Raw genomic sequence first — 12,920 nt, forward strand, 5'->3', positions numbered from 1 at the left:
TGGGGGGGGGCCTCCGGGGAGGGGCGGGCGGGGGCTCCGGGGAGGGGCGCGGGGGGGGGGGCTCCGGGGTGGGCAGGGGACTCCGGGGTGGGGCGCTGAGGGCTCCGGGACGGGCAGTGGCTCAGGGGTCGGTGTGGGCTCAGGGATGGTCTGGGGGTTCCGAGGCGGTGGCGGCGGCTGGGAGCTCAGGTCCCGCGTGGCGCGCTCCCGCGCGGACCGCCTTCTCCAAAGCGCCAGAGGCGGCCGGGGCGGGGGTGCTGGGGCTTCCGGAGCCGGCTCCCCCCACCCCCGGGGAAGGAGGAGGAAGGGGAGGAGGAGCCGGGCGTGGACGGAGGGGCTGCGGGGGGAGCCGAGCAGTCCCGGCGCCGCGCGCGCTTGGCACTTCCCGGAGTGGGAACTGCGGGCTGTGTCCCGGGCCGGGGCCCGCGCCTTGGAAGGAAGGCCGCAGGGAGGGAGCGTCGGAGGGGACGCGAGGTCCAGAGGGTGCGGATCGGAGCGCTCCGACGCCCCTGCCCCGCGCCGTCTGCGACACCGCCCCCAAGCCGGACGGGAACTGGAGGCGAGATGCCCCAGACCGGCTGGAGGTGAGCGGGACCCCTGATGGCAGAGCCAAGCCAGGAACTCAGGCCTCGGGGACCCTCCCCATCTCGAGACCCGCAGAAGTATCCCCACCTATCCTTTCCGCCCTCTGGAGCCTTGGCCTGGCAGCTCTGCCAGCTGTCACCAGCCTTCATTCAGACATCCAGCTAACCTCCCAGGTCCATGAGAGCCGGGCCCTGTGCTGGTCCCCCTGGGAGGGACCACACTTTGGGAATTCACCCTCTAGTGAGGGGGACAGGTGCAAAACCGCCCTCAAGGCAGGCTGACTGCTCTGCTGGGAGTAGGAGCCCCCATGTAAGATTGCCCCTCCCCTCCCAAGGGACTGACATACTAGGTCAAGTTTGGAGGGAGGGTCAGAGATGGAGCAGGGAGGGACGGACGAGATGCCTTTCAAGTTGTATTAAACTGTGTGTGTCATTCATAGGAATGGGCTGTCAGGGGTGTGGAGGGACTCAGCACTCACACAGCAATTTCCATACAAGCTCAGGGGGTTCTTGCCCTCCCCTGCACTCCCAGCAACAGAGGGAGGGATCCCAGATGAAGAGCCTGGCACGGAGCGGGGAGGCAGCCAGCTGGCTTATGTGGCCCCCTTCTAGCAGATGGTACAGCCTCAGGTGAAGCCAGGTCAGATCAAGGGAACATTTTAGGGGCGGTGCGTGTGAGCCCAGCTCCGCGTGGAAGATGTAAGGGCCACAAAGGCATAGGAGATCAGACACTACCCCTGAGGACATGGGCCAGCTGGCAAGAGATGATGGGTACCTTCAACCCAACGAACCTGGGTGCTGGGACCTACCACGGGAACAGTTCACTCACCACCCGAATAGGAGCCACAGATGTTTACGGTCGGTTCCCCTCCCCTACGGTTTCTTTTACTATTTCCCCGCAAAGAACATTTATTTCTTCACCTCTAGGGATACACTGCTTTCCGAACAGCTGAGATCCTAACCAGGACAAACAGATGTTCCTCTACTTCCTCTTACTAGAACCCAGTTTTTTAAAACTGTGTTTACCGTAGCTCCAGCTACCATATGGACCAGATGCAGCAGGGACATGTAGATTGGGTAGTCAGAGAATCCCAGGATCGATTAGTAATGTCTGCCATGGGTGTTGGTTTAGAGAGTTATGCCATGTGTACCTGGTGTTTCCATAAGTCTCTCCCCAGGGGCAGATGTTGGCTGGCCCCAAATGGGCATGACATCTAAGGCCAGAGCTCCCAGAATGTTCCTCCTTGATGGGATGAGGAAGCAAGAAAAAGCACATCTGGAGCCCATGGGCCAAGTTTAGCAGCAGTCAGCCCTGAGCCAACGTTGTCTGAGGGTTTGGCCCAGTTGAGAAAACCCAGGAGAGCCTGAGATGATGAACAGGCAGCAGCCAGGGAGCGTAGTGCGAGCTGCTGGCTCAGCCCGGGACTGGGGGCAGGACCCAGGGGGCTCTCCCTTCTCTCACCACTTTCTTTCAAGGCCCTTCCTTCGCTGCTCACTGGTTTGTACTTAGAAAGGCGGTGGGACTATGTCAAGAGCTGGTCCCTACAGTCAAATCCCAGCTCCGCCCTCCTGGCCATCTGATCACAGCAAGTAACCTCACCGCTCCCCGTGGCCTCACTGCCGCAGACCAAACAGGGACTTTGCACGTGCTGTGCCGAGCGCTGTTTCAGCACTCGCGACCCAGCAGCCTCCAGTTCTTGTCAGTTCCCTTAGGAGACCAAGACCCACCTGGGCTCTCGGAGGACGCCTCCCCCACCCCCCCAGTTGGGCCTCCTTGTCCCTGTGCTGTCCTCGCCCTGCCATGTGTACCCAGGCTGGTCCTGGCAGCAGTAGGATGAAGAAAGCTCTTACCCATAAATGTCCTCTGCGAGCCTCTGAATCATCGCTCTCGAAACTTTTGTCTTGGAATTTGTTCTGTTGCCCCCAGTTGAGTGTGTCAAATAGGGAGGCCCAAGGCTGGGGGGGGTGGGGGGTGGCGGCTATAGAACGTCACTTCCCTGGGAACAGCTCCCGAGTTCAGCTGGCTCACACATGGATCAGATTTGGGTTCAACATTCTCCGCCAGGGAAAATAGAAGCCCTGAGAAAATTAGAAAGAAATAGAAAGAGGCTTCTCCTCAGTCACAGTGAGTCACCAAGAGAAACATGAGCGAAGGCCTGTGGGGAGCTGGGCCCTGGGGTGGGGTGGGCAGGGAGTTGGGGGCCCCCCTGCCCCCTCCCACCCGAGAGTCTGGGCAGGTGGAGGGGGGCTGTGCTTCCCTCGGTGGGCAGGGCTGGGACTCTGCTTAGCTTTAAGACATGCACTCAGGAAATCCCGCAGACCTAGGCCCATCAGGACCTGTCATCTAAACCAAAGTCCCCAAGGGCAACAGCCCCGGCCGGGAAGAGGCAGGCCAAGAGGTGGGAAGCTTGTGGCCTCCTGTGGCTGCCTTTCACCCTTCTGGGATCCAGGCCCCCTGCCAGCGGGTGGGGTGTCTGTACCCACGTCCAAGGGCTCTCCTGAGCTAGTCTGGGAGTCTGCTGGACGTCCTGGGTCCCCTCACCTCCAGCTTCCTAAGAGAAGGCTGGGCCTTTCCCTCCTACGGAGCGAGGCCTACCCTAGGGACTGCAGGAGGACTGGGCTTACAGGCAGAGACAAGGCAGCATCTCACCCTGGTGGATCTACCCTTGCTGCTTCCAGAGTTGGGGAGCAGAGTTCTTGGGGGTGCCTGACATGGGCTGTGTGTGTGTGTGTGTGTGGAGTTTTCCTGCAGCCTTGTGAGGGTCAGGCTGGTGGAGCCCACAGATGCAAGGGTAGGGAGAGGAGGGGGCGGGGCCCCCACTCTCACTTCTGACCAGGCTGGGGTCGGTCCTGTTTAGCTCACGGGCCAAGAGCTTACCTCTGAGGGCCATTGAGAAAGAACCATATGCCAGGAGGGCTGCCTGCCAGGGTGGGAGGTCCCCAGGAGAGACACCTGGTTGGGGGCCGAGGTGCCCATGCTTGGGGTCAGCAGCAGGGGCATTGCAGAGGTCTGCAGAGACCCATCTGGGAGGAATGGTGCAGTGCAGAGGCCCTGCGGGCTGCAGCGAAGGGCGGGGTGCGGGGGGGCAATGGCGGTGGGGGAATGTGGACATGTAGGCAAAGCTGTCACATGAGGGCTTTGCTCCTGTCAGTAATGCCCTCAGCGGGGCGGGGGTGGGCGGGGAGCCAGAAGCTCCCACGTTGGGAAGAGAGTGAGTAGGTGGAACGGAAATGGAACCCACCCTCTTCCCACTATGGTGGGGTCAGTCCCACAGGGATGAGAAATCGAAGCTTTGCTGTAGGTCAGGCTTGCCTTGTTAATGCTTTCCGATGCGACAGCTTCCTGCGTGAAAAGAAGAACCCAGGATGGACCTGGAGCAGCAGGGAGAGGGCCTGTTTCCTTCTGCCCATCCTAGAAGCCACACTTAAAACTATGACCTTGAATAACTCGGTTTTCTCAGGCTGTAAGTTGGGAGGTGGGGAATGGCTCCATGACCACTAGCAGCACCCCGCCCCTGTTAGGAAGGGTCTCCCATTCAGACAGGCCTGGTCAAGCAAGGTTAGCCTCTTGTCTTTGCAGATCAGACCGTTTGGATCTCGAGGCAACTCTGGCTGGAGCCTTGGAAGGCATGAGGGTCAGTCTTATCCCTGCGTGGGCCCCAGGTGACCTCGATCCCTTCCCCTCTCCCACCAGACCTCAGGGTGGGAACCCTGAGGTCACTACAAACCTAGTGACCACACCTCCGCACGAGATGGAGAGGTGATGGAGTGGCCCCATCCGAGCACTCACTCTCCGCGTCCAGGGAATGAGGGGGTCCCCGGAGGAGGGTGCCCCGAACCCTGGGTGGCCTCTCTTCCCTAATGGGAAGAGCCATGCTCTGGGACTCTCAGGGAACTCATCCATTCTAAAGGTTTCGGCAGAGTCTCCGCACCCAGGGGCACCACACCGCAGCTTCCTGAGTGTCTGAAAAGATGCCCCCAGGCCGTCCTTCTAGGACTGCCAGCCTCGTCGGCAGGAGACTGCCTCATCCCATGTCACTGTAGCCTGAGAGTCCATGATCTCATCACCCTCCACTTCCTAGCCCCCAGCCCGCCCCTATCCTGCCACAGCACCATCCCCCCTCACTCTGGGTCCCCAGCGATCTAAGCACGTGTCTGTGGGTGTGTGTCCCTGACTGCGGCTCATTTGTTCATTGGGCAGGTCTCCACGGAGCTTTCAACGAGGTCCAGCCCTGAGCGTGGCCCAGAGACCCAGCAATCATGGAGGTACCCAGGCCCATCCGGTCCCTCTGCCCCTCCCTCTTGGGGGAGGGCTCTGGAAACGCCCTCTTGTCTACAGTTTGGACAACGCCGGGGGATGAGTCTGCCCGGGCTCACCAGGAGGGTGGTTCCCAGAGCCATGGGACCCGGGGTCTCCCAGACAGTGTCTAGCTGTCCGCGCAATTGGCAGAATGATTTTCTTGGTTTCCAACAACTTGAAAACCACATGTGATTTTCCACAGTCCCCAGGCCCGGACTGCTGAGTGAGCAGTTCACCCGAATTCCTTCCACTCACCGCAGGACCCAGCCCCTGGGAGACTGGGGGGTCACTGCAGCCGCGGGGGGGCTGATGGGCTGAGGGGCGGGAGGCGGGCTTCCAGCGCCTGAGTAATTCTGCAGCCCGCAGACTGGGATGAGGACAAGGGCTGCGTGTGGCAGTGTCATGTGCCAATCAGCCAGGGTCGTCCGGTTCCAAACAGGCTCTACTGGAAAAAAGTATGCTCACCATTCCTCCCACCTTCATCTAAATTGACTCCGACGGATTGAAGATGTAGATGTTGAAAGAGAAGCCATCAAAGTAGTAAAAGAAAACATAGAAATCTGTGCTTACCATCTTCGTGGGGGAAGTCTTTCTAAGCAGAAACTGTAGAAGGATGGAGAATTTTGGTTGCGTAAAAGCGCTAGCTTTCTGTTCAGGATATCCTGAAAATGAAATTAACAGGCAAACAGAACACTGGAAATAGGTCCACAAGCCCTAGGTCAGAAAGTGAACATTTTAGGAGCTGCCCGTGGCCTCAGAGCCTCTCTCCAAGCCTCAGTTTCTCTCCTCCTTAAAATGGGATAATACTGACAGTATCTCTCCTTGTGAAAAGGGCACAAGGATTCACTGAGATAAATCTAGAAAGCTGTGCCTGAAACATAGTAATTCTTTGAGAAAGGGAAAACATTCTTTACATTTTTAAAGTTAATTTGACCTTGTTTCCATTTTTAAAAGTGAGCCCTGAGATAGAGGCCAATTCACAAAAGAAGCATAAGTGGGGACTTCCGTAGCGGTCCAGTGGTTAAGACTTCGCTCTTCCACTGCAGGGGGCACAGGTTCCATCCCTGATCGGGGAACTAAGATCCCGCATGCCACTAATAATCATATGCAAAAATGTTGACCTCATGAAAAATTATGCAAATGCTAATTAAAATACACTGAGTAGTACTTTTCCAATATCAAATTCCCAAAGATTAAAATCCTCCTGGTGGGCTTCCCTGGTGACACAGTGGTTAAGAATCCGCCTGTCAATGCAAGAGACGCGGGTTCGAGCCCTGGTCCGGGAAGATCCCACGTGCCGCGGAGCAACTAAACTCATGTGCCACAACTACTGAGCCTGCGCTCTAGAATCCGCGAGCCACAGCTACTGAAGCCTGTGCACCTAGAGCCCGTGCTCCGCAACAAGAGAAGCGACTGCAATGAGAAGCCCGCGCACCGCAACGAAGAGTGGCCCCCGCTCACCGTAGCTAGAGAAAGCGCGTGTGCAGCAACGAAGACCCAATGCAGCCAAAAATAAAATAAATAAATGTATTAAAAAAAAAAAAGAACCCTCCTGGTGGAGGCGGTACCAGGAAATCACTGTCTGAGCACTGTCCTGCAGGATCATTTGGCTGCAGAGATCAGAAACCCCACTGTGATGAGTAATTTTGTGTGTCCCCTGACTGGGCTAAGGGATGCCCAGATCAACGGCGAAACATTATTTCTGGGTGTTTCCGTGAGGCTGTTTCCGAAAAAGAGTCTCTGATCTGAATCAGTGGACTGAGAAAAGCAGATGGCCCTCCCCAGTGTGGGTAGCCCCAATCTCTGCTTGAGCTGGGACGTCCGTTTCCTGCCCTCGGACATCAGCTCTCTCGGTTCTCAGGCCTTTGGGTTTGCATGAACTGCACGACTGGCCCCCCTGGGCCTCCAGCTTGCAGACGGCAGATGGCAGCCTCCATAATCGTGTGAATCAATCCTTCCTAATAAGTCTATATACGTGTATATGTATCCGGCGGGTTCTGTTTCTCTGGGGAACCCTGACTGATACACTCTCTAAAGCAGCTGAGCCCTGACAGGCAATCCCACAGGTGACTGGTAGGACAGAGGGCCACCACGTTCCCCTGCGGCCCAGCCTTCACTGTTCACCCAGACCCCTCCATACCCCAGAACTTCAGCCTGGACTTCAGCTCGATGAATTTCCCAGAGGGGACTTGGACCAGGCAACTGGACTCCACCCTATACCTTATTCCAATCAGCTGCTGGAGGGGTCGGCCGTGTGCCCAGGTATGGCTGCACCGGCCACCTCCCCTGGAGCCAGAAGAGGACCCGAGGCCTGGGTAGGCCCTGGGCTCATCTTCTCGGGAAACTGGATGCCGGCCTCATAAATGAGCAGGTGCCCCAACATCTGCACCCCTCTGCCACTCCAAGAACAGATTTTCCCGTCCTGAAGTGCATTGTGACCTCAAGATGGGTGAAGCATGTGATTCTGGAGATGACGAGCCTGGGATGTCCATCCTGTCCACAGGGACTTTGGGGAATGAGGTGCTGCATTAGCCCCCGAGAAAGTCTCCCCTGCCCCACCCCCCACCCCGCCCTCAGACTAATACAACACGTTCCTGATTTAGTGGGAGGAAATCCCACCGACAGGTGGGCACGTCCTGCCTCAGGGGACGTATTTGCTGTTCCTTCTGCCTGCAGTGTCCTTCCCAGCTTCTCACTGAAGCATCCCCAGCTGCCCTTCGTAAAACTTCAGCCCTCTCCTATATCTGCCAAAACAAACCATCCCACTCTCCTACTTTATTTCTGACATATTGACCCATTGGGCTATACTGATGATGCTAATGGCTCCAGTTAAGTGGCCTCCCTGTGCCCATGCCCTTTGCTCTGTGCCTTGTAACCTTGTAGGCCCCTCCTACTCTGACTACAGGCTTGGCCATGTGATGGCTTTGGCCAGTTGGACAGGAACAAACTTGGTCCAAGGAGAGGCTTGAAAAAACACTTGAAGCATCCTCTCTCCCCTTCCCCACAACCTTCCAGAAGGATGAGAGCACACCTGGGCTGTTCTGCCTGAGGACAAGACCACAAGGAACAAAGCTGAGACCATGCAAAACAGGCTGCCACAGCCAGTGGGACACCGGAGGGAGACCAGCGAGACCAGCCAAGCTGGGCTCCGATGGGCGGAGCTGCCCAGGCAGCTGGCAGGCAGGTGAGCTAATAAATGTGATCGTCTTAATCTGCTGAGTCGGGTGGTTGGTTACTCAGCAATAGCTAACACTTATCTCAGATGTTTATCATCTGTCTCCCTACCAGCAGTGCCAGTGTCGCAAGACCAAGGGATCAGGGGCTGTGATATTTCCTACTACAGCTCTCTGGCCCACAGAGGCCCTGAGTAAATATTTGTTAAATGACTAAATACAGGATAAATACCGTAACAGAATCTTGTGAGACAGACAACAGCCCTGGAGCTAGTCAGAACTGAGTGGAGGGTGGTACTGACACTGGTGAAGAGAATGGCAGTGGGTGAGCACCAAGGGAGTCTCGATAACTGACGCAGGTCCTGTCTGTGAGCTTCAAGACAAAGACCAGGGCTTCCCTGGTGGCGCAGTGGTTGAGAGTCCGCCTGCCGATGCAGGGGACACAGGGTCGTGCCCCGGGAAGATCCCACATGCCGCAGAGCGGCTGGGCCTGTGAGCCATGGCCGCTGAGCCTGCGCATCCGGAGCCTGTGCTCCACAACAGGAGAGGCCACAACAGTGAGAGGCCTGTGTACCGCAAACAACAACGAAAACAAAACAAACAAACAAACAAAGACAAAGACCAGCTCAGAGTCCCCTTCCTTTCATTTTGTTGCTCCTCCATTCTCAGCATCTGGCTTCCATCTCATGATGCAAAACAGCTGCTTGAGATCCAGTCATCATTGCATCATCCCAGCCAGTAGAAAGGCATAGTAGGGCACAATCTCTTCCTTTAAGAACTTCTTCTAGAAGCTCACACAAAGCTCCAAGTTCATTCCATTGGCCTTGGCCAGAACTCAGTCACAGCCATACCCAGCTGCAAGGGAAGCTGAGAAGTGTAGTCTTTTTTCTGACAGCCTTGTGCCAGCTATATGTGAGTTCTGTTATCAAAGAAGAATGAGATAATAAATACTGAGGAATAATTGACAGTCTTTGCTACAGTTGACATTATTTTCAGTTTTGTGTCTGGTAAGATTACTAAGATCTTCAAAAGGTGTTAAAAAAAAAAAACTAGCATCTGGTAGAGGAAGGTGTGAAAGCTGAAATCCCAGGGAAGAATAAGAAACACATCGTGATATTAGCCATTTTATAATCAGTTTGTGTGTAAGGTATTCACATTCTTGCATGTTTGTCTGCAGACCTGAGCCAGAAGCCCAGCCAACAAAAACAAGAAGCGCTGACCAGCTCTGTAGGAGGAAGGGGACCCCTAGCAGGTGTGCCTCCCCAGCTTCACAACCCCTGCCATTAGCGTGGAGTTTCAGAACGCCCCCAAGGCTGCTGCAGAGCCCAGAGTTCTCAGTGTTGAAACCCATAGCTGCCGTCTCTATCCGGATCTTCCTCCTGAGAGCCAGGCTTCTCTAAGAAGTTGTTCACACTCATTTTTCCACTTGCTCAGTCCCAGGGAACTGTTCCTGCACCTGGCACTCTCACCAGGCCCCAGGGATCGCCCAGAGCCACCAGAGGCCCCGTCGTGACCTCCTTCCGGGCTGGCTCGCCGTCCTCCTCCCCTGCTTCCATGGTGGCCTTTGCAGCACCAGTTCCCTCCCAGTACACACCACGCAGCCCTCACCCACCAAAGGCCCAGACCCCTGCCCACCTTTTAAATCATCCACTGGTAGTTCTTTGCACAAACACCATCCCAAAGAGAGAAGGGGTCAGACTCCATGTCTAGAACCCCAAAGACCTGGATTCTGGGAGATCACCATCACATGGGCCTCCAAGGCCAGCCCTCAGTGTCTCCCACGGGGATGTATAAGCTCAGTCGAGCCAGCCCTGGGCCTCACAGGCTCACCTCGGGCACAGGGTCCTCTCCTAGCAAGAAGCACTAGCTGAGGGCAGTAAGAATAGGATACACGCATTTAGTGCCAGGAAGACTCGCCCGGCCAGAAAGTGTCCACAGACTGGCTCCATGTGTGGGCATGGCCACCCCAAGTCCACACAGGGAGGACCCGTGCCCTGGGAGCTTTCTCTCCAGCAGAGGAGACAGATGCTCTGGGCCAGTGGGCTGGGGGACATGCAGGGGACCCAACCTGGACCGGGGGACCAGCAGAGGCTTCTGGAGGAAAGAGTGAGGGGGATGAGCTGGGTGAGTCCCTGCAGGGAGGGGACGGTAACCCAGGAGCGGGGACTGGACATATGAAGTCCCTGCTGTAGGGGAACTGCTGCGGGGATCTCAGGATGGGCACAGTGTGGGCAGGGGGCTGAGGGCAGCGTGAGGCCCGGGTAGGTCAGCAGAGCCCTGGAAGCCAACTTGCACTTGGGTTCTGTGCTGTGGAAAGTGGGACTTCATGCAGCTGAGTGGAGATGGGGAGGGCAGCGGGGTCATGAGGGGCAGGGATGCCAAGCGGGGGAAGATGTTGGGGCAGGACCCGCAAGACCTGGGCCCAGTGGATGACGGAGGAGCCAGCGAGGCTGCTGGCTGGAAGCTGGTGGGTGGGAATCCTAGAAGGCCCACAGGAAAGTAGGTATAGGGAGAGGAGGGGTAGACCAGCACGGGGACCTGCCCTTCAGACAGCTGGTTACACGGTCCTGGAACCAGGACAGTGAACCTGGCTGTGTGGATGTGGGAGTGACGGAGGGGTGAAGGGGAAGGGCAGATGCGCCCAGGGAGTGCGTGGGGAGTGGGACAGCGACCCCACCCCTTCCAGGTTTGATGAAAGAATCAGATGTTATGTGATGGTGGCCTCTTTGCCCTAACCCCTGCCCCTTGAGATGCCACATCCCCAAATGAGCCTGTGCTCCTCACGGGGCTTGCAGGGCCTGCAGGTGGGCCCCGAGTGCCTGTGCCGGGGTGGGCACACGGCGGTCCTGCCAACCTTGCTGCTGGGTCTGAAACCCTGCCGGCTGTGAGCCATTGGAAACAGGGGTGGGGCCTGGGAAGTCTCAGGGTGACTCCCACCCCACCCCTGCACCTCTGCGGTCAGGAGCCCTGGGCTAAGCACCCCTACCGGGCCTCACTGCTGCTGGTTCTAGGTCTATCTAAAACTCTTCTTGGGACTTCCCTGGTGGTCCAGTGGTTAGGACTCCGAGCTGCCACTGCAGGGGGCATGGGTTCTGTCCCTGGCTGGGGAACTAAGATCCTGTAAGCCACGTGGCACGGTCAAAAGAAAACTCTTCTTATTACAAATCTCTTTATTATGCAGTCGGTGTGTGCTCATGGCAGGAAAATTAGAAAACACAAGTAGGCAAAATAACAAACTGATTATGATAATTTTTGTCTGATCCCCCAGAGAGAACAAGTAACAGTTTGTGACATAATCATCTGGGAGTTTTAGAAGCACATAGACCAGGAGTTCTGTGATGGAGCTAGGCTCCTTGGGTCACATCTGTGAAATGATAGAAAAAATATATATTAGTCTCTGCTCTCGGTTCCTGGCACAGAGCTCCTAAATCCCTTGGAATTTCCTAAGTGATAAGAACGCGAGGAGCATCTTTTGTTCTAATATTTGGTCTTTGAACCCACTCCCTGGCACAGATCTCCTAAATCCCTTGGAATCTACTGGATGGAAGGAGGATCTTTTGTTCCAATTCTGTGACTCTAAGTGAGTTCCTGGATGGCTTCAGGATCAGGGCTGGTCACCAGAAAGATCAAGCCATGATAAGGAGCTTGGAACTTTCAGCCCAGCTGGAGATGGAGTTAATGATCGATCATGCCTGTGTGATGAAGCTGGCTATATAAAAGTCCCTAAAGATGGGGTTCAGAGAGCTTCTGGCTGGTGAATACATCCATATGATGGGGGCTCCCCTCAGCTCCACGGACACAGAAGCTCCTGTGCTCAGGGCCCTTCTGGATCTTGCCCTGTCTATTTCCTCATCTAGCGGTTCACTCATATCCTTCAATATCCTTTGTAATAAGCTGGTTATCTAGTAGGTAAACTGTTTTCCTGAGTCCCGTGAGCTGTTCTAACAAATTATCAAATTGGAGAAAGGGGTTCATGGGAACCCCAGCTTATGGCCAGTTGGTCAGAAGCACAGGTGACAACCTGGCCTCAATGTTGGCATCTGAAGTGGAGGCGGGGCCAGGCGGGTCTGCACTAACTCTGGTCAGTGTCAGAATTGGGTTGAACTTAGGACACCCAGCTGGTGCTGGAGAATTGCTGGGTGTGGAAAACCCACACATCTAGTGTCAGAAGTGTCACGTGAGAATAAAGAACACAGGGATGTTTTTCCAAGGCAGCACCCCAAGGCTGCTGTTCACCGGCTGTGCAAACTCCAGCAAGTCACTTGACCTCTCTGTGCCTCTCTCTCCTTCCCAGCAAGATGGGAACATGGATGTCATCCACTGACAGGAATGTCCTGGGCTTCAGTGAGCTGACACGTGTAAAGTGCTTAGAACTGCTCCTGGCAGAGAGCGCTGCTCTCATTTTAAGTGCACATGCTTAAAAAAAACATTTTATTATTGAAATTTCAAACATATCCAGAAGTGGAGAGGTGATATGCCGAACTTTCCACCTCTGTCATCAAACTTCTCAACTCAAGGCCCATCTTGTTTCATCTGTGTCCCACCCCTTCCTCCGTCTTGACATGATTTTGAAGCAAATCCCAGACATCATATGATTTCACCAGGAAATATTTTACTGTGTACTTCTAAATGAAAGAACTCCCTCTGCTTGCCTCTCAATCTCTCTCTCTCTCTCTCTCTCTCTCTCTCTCTCTCTCTCGCTCCACCATAACCTATGTAATGAGTGATAACTCTCAACCACGTTTCTTTTTTCTTTTTAAATTAATTAATTAATTAATTTTTTGCTCCTTTGGCTCTTTGTTGCTGCGCGTGGGCTTTCTCTAGTTGCAGCGAGCAGGGGCTACTCTTAGTTGCGGTGCGTGG

This window comes from Phocoena phocoena, chromosome 9 (assembly GCF_963924675.1).
Source record: "Phocoena phocoena chromosome 9, mPhoPho1.1, whole genome shotgun sequence".
Classification (NCBI taxonomy): Eukaryota; Metazoa; Chordata; class Mammalia; order Artiodactyla; family Phocoenidae; genus Phocoena; species Phocoena phocoena.